Source organism: Dermacentor andersoni, chromosome 1, assembly GCF_023375885.2.
Source record: "Dermacentor andersoni chromosome 1, qqDerAnde1_hic_scaffold, whole genome shotgun sequence".
Lineage (NCBI taxonomy): Eukaryota > Metazoa > Arthropoda > Arachnida > Ixodida > Ixodidae > Dermacentor > Dermacentor andersoni.
Genome location: NC_092814.1, coordinates 379,200,479 through 379,204,516, shown reverse-complemented (window position 1 = coordinate 379,204,516; position 4,038 = coordinate 379,200,479). Strand labels below are relative to the sequence as shown.

The following is a 4,038-nucleotide window of genomic DNA, read 5'->3' as shown; positions in this document are numbered from 1 at the left end:
TCTAGATCTTTTTGTCTAAAAGTGCATAAAATGCCAAACGACGTGTTAAAAGTGCGGTTACCGTCGGCCGTCGGCGTTAGCGAATAAAAGACGCCACAGACAAATCGAACCCCTTGGAAGCAACATAAGTTAATTGGCTTTGATATTAAATAATTTCACAACAGAACTTCAACAATCAAGGGCGTGTTATTGTTTTCCATACGGGGCGCGCACACGACGTCTGGAAGCCATTCTATGCTCGCGCAGCAGCGAAACGCCGGCGTTGCACAGCGGTGTCACAGAGCCACCGCGCTGCGATCACTTCGGCGACACAGTCCAAATTTGTAGGACATCTCATTCTGTGCTGGAAACACTGGGAGACAGGAAGTTTGAAAAAACGGCCATTGCCGCCCGCAATGTCTCGGTCGTGGGCTGGTCATGGGTTCGTTATTCCAGTTGTGCGTCATTCTAAGCCGTTCTGTACATTTATACTGGATATTAATTGGAGTCATTTAGCTGTGCTGATGCTGTTTGCCGTGTGTTTTGCATCAGTGCTTCGTGACATCGGCTGTATTGCGTGTTTTCGCCGACGGCTTACTACCACAATGGCGGGATCTGCGTTCGCCGCCTTCGTGTCTCGGTGCGTCTTTGTACGTCGCACGTTCGGATAACACTTTTTCCGGTAAGTGAAATACATAGCACTTCGTTTTTCGTCAACAATGTGAATATTTTTAGGTGTTACCCGCGACAGTTCTTGATATATGGGCTCTTCTGCCCTGCGAGTTTTCGTCATTACTTTTATACGAGAGTCTGCTTGTGTTCAGCCGTTCTAAAGAGCCGTTCAGCACTACCGCGCTCCAAGACTTCCGCAACACCAGTCAGAATTTTGCCCTGCTTGTTAGTCTTTGTGGTTAACGTAGCACGAACCAACCGAAAGGAGTGCATTCAAAGAATGGCTGTAATGCTGAACCAGACTGAACTCGCCCTATTTTGTGTCCTTTTGTTCTTGCGTGTGCACGCGTGTGTGTCAGTGACTGTGCAGTTTGTAGCGTTCCCACTTTATAGCAAAACAAAAATATAACTGCAATGTTTACTTCATCTATACAATTCCAAATTAAATCGTCTGCTGATGTACAAATTTCACTTGTGTTTTGTTCTAAATAAGCAGCAAAACCTTTAACCTAGTAGGTGCTTCATCTGGGAGTGAAAACACGACAACTTGGCATTTATTATTGAATGACTGTGACTGGGTCACCTTAGTTGTAATTGCAAATCTGCCTTTCAACTGACTTGATGCTATCTTATTTTGTTTCTTTCACTCTATAGACGGCTGGACATCCTTATTGTACCTTGGCGCTAGCTGGATGACGGGACCTCATCATGATCAGTGTAAGCCAATGTACTGTACCCTCTCTGGTCCTCCCAGTGCTTTTTATATGGGTTAAGGCCAGGGAGTGCTTCGTGGTAAAATAGCTAGTTGGTGTCTCACAAACGGGCATTTTCTTGCACTGGTCCATTATAAGCTGCCGCTATTATAACCAATTTCTCAGTGCCAGTGTACATACACAGTTCTACTAACAATTAGTTTCCCTAAGCCTTACAAAATGTACCTGTAGGTAGTCATTGCTATGTAAGAACTCAAAAATTAACTCTGCTGTGTCATACAAGTATACCATACATGAGTAAAAATTTGCTACAACAGTGTACATTACACCTTGCTTCCCTAATGCACAAATGTATTCAAGCCAGTATTTGATTAGTTTGGTATTCTAAATGTTTTCTGTGTGATTTAGTTTCTTTACAGGAATTTACCGTACAGCATCAGCAAGCAGTCTAATTTAAGATTTATGTGTGCTGTAAAAGGTGCGCTTTGCCGCTAGAATTGATAAAACATGGGCCGAGGCTTCCATACAAGGACAAACTTCAATTTTGCTCTACCACCATCAGCACTTGGCTGGCGCTTGCAAAATGAATCATCAGGTAGCTTGTGCCAGACTGTTTTTTAACCTTATTGTGAGGAGATCACAAAGTGATGTGTGGAGGCGCCTGCGTCTGAGATGTAGATTGCGCTGCAACATATGTGCGTGTAGAACAGGCATGATGCTCAGGGTTCCAGCAGTTTGCAGAGGTGCTTTTAAAATTTTGTCATAACTGCAATTTTACCTGTGCTGTTTTTTATCACCTATTTCAATAATATCGTTGGAGGTGTTATCAGAGTTTAGCAATCTATTTGCCCTAGCCCATTAGCCTGCCACATTTGCCTTTTCACTAGGTGGGAAATTATTCAGCATGGACCATTACTTGAATACACCTTTTTGTGTGCAGTGGCTTCTCAATTGCGAGTCAACATAGATTCTCAGAATTACCTGAGGCTATAGATGCACTGATGAGTTTGCTACCTATATGAATCACTTTGCACTTTCTTGCGCAAACAGCATGTTAACACTTCCAAGACAGTGGGCAATGTTATCGTTTGATCACATCGTGAGATACTTTCAATTTTGTGTGAAGCATCATCCAAGGTGTTGCATCATTTGTGTGAGGTATTACCCTAAACCAATTAGGGTCGCATGAAAATATATCAACAAAAGTGATTGATCCAGCTAGGAGTGTTGCTTTGGAACACTACTTTATCACGAGTCCTCCTTTACATGCTACCTGCTTACTCTGTACTGTGTCATGTTTAAGTTTGAAAAGAAGGCAACAGCTAGGCAGTGCAAAATGTCAAACTTGCTTTTAGTTTAACAATATAAAATGCTATTTAACTTTTTAATTAAGTTAGTACATCATTTACCTGCAGAGTGAATTACTGTTTTAAGCTGATTATATTTTGCAGGAAGCTTCTCAGACTTGTTTGACAGGTTGGTAAGTGGCTTTTTAGCCACAAAACACTATATAATATTAAATAATTTAAAGGCTGACTCTGCTATGCAACTTAATGACTATATGGCAGGAACAAGGTCTCCAAGTTGTGGCGCTGGCTAACACTCCCAGGGTTCTACTAGAACACATAAATACCCAAGAAAGTGGATGGGAAAACGACGCCGCTGTAGCTCAATTGGTAGAGCATAGCACGCGAAATGCGAAGGTTGTGGGTTCGGTTACCACCTGCTGCAAGGTGTTCTTTCATCCACATTAATTTCCATTAATTTATCGTTTATTTCATTTATTAAGCACAAGTAATGTCCCCTATGTTGTCCTTGGTGTCAGTGTTTGTTGGCTTCTTATGATAGGAAATGTACTAGTCATTTTAACATCATTGCATACATACCTTAAGATACCCATAATTTAAGAGAAAGGAGTGCTTAAATTTATTTTTAATGTGAGCAAACTTCTTACTTAGCACATATTACTAATTGAAGTGCCAATTTCAATATTCCCATTTCCTCCCTCGCCTTCTTTTTCCTCTTCTGTGCAGGTATTGCTTGCCTATGTCTACAAGAACCGTCACGCGTGGCCTGTAACAGCAAGCTTTTGTGGGCAGCAAGTGCTCTCCTATGAAGGCTGGCCTACTCTGGCAGCGGCGGCAAATCATCTTCAAGATTTATCCATAATCACCTTTGCTGCTATTTGTCACTCTTGTTGATTACACTTTCTGCGTCTTTTCTAATTTATTAGGTAATAAAGTATGAGTATGTGACATGGTGTGAAGTTGATGTCTTGCTGCATTTTCGCTTGCAATCATCTTTTATGCATGAAAAGCTCATCGTACAGTTCATGAAAAAAAATAACAGCATATTATGATTTATCTTTCAGTTCTGGTAACATGCAACGTACAAGGAATTCACTAATGGATGATATGCCGAAGAACTGGCCATTATTTCTGCGTGATGCTGTGCAAGCATGTGGCGTTACTTACAAGAGGCACCCACAAAGTAAGTTACAATTTACTTTTAAATGAAGCATGGACATCAGAAAATATATATTTATATTGCTAGTTAGAGTGGTTTGCAGAGAATTTTTCCAGATGTGTACTATCCTTTATTTCTTAACTCATTGCAGCACAGTGTTCTGTTTCGTATACTGGTGTAATGCTATTGTGCCCCCTGTAGCTGAAAC

At 41.2% G+C, this 4,038-nt stretch overlaps 1 long non-coding RNA gene across 1 annotated transcript; it reads left to right on the top strand.

Annotated features, from left to right (window-relative positions):
• The first annotated feature begins 411 nt into the window (after positions 1–411).
• Positions 412–3,619, top strand: LOC140215411 (uncharacterized). Its single transcript, XR_011892366.1, has 3 exons — positions 412–661; positions 1,306–1,368; positions 3,398–3,619. It is a non-coding gene; the product is annotated as an uncharacterized lncRNA (long non-coding RNA).
• Positions 3,620–4,038: the final 419 nt, after the last annotated feature.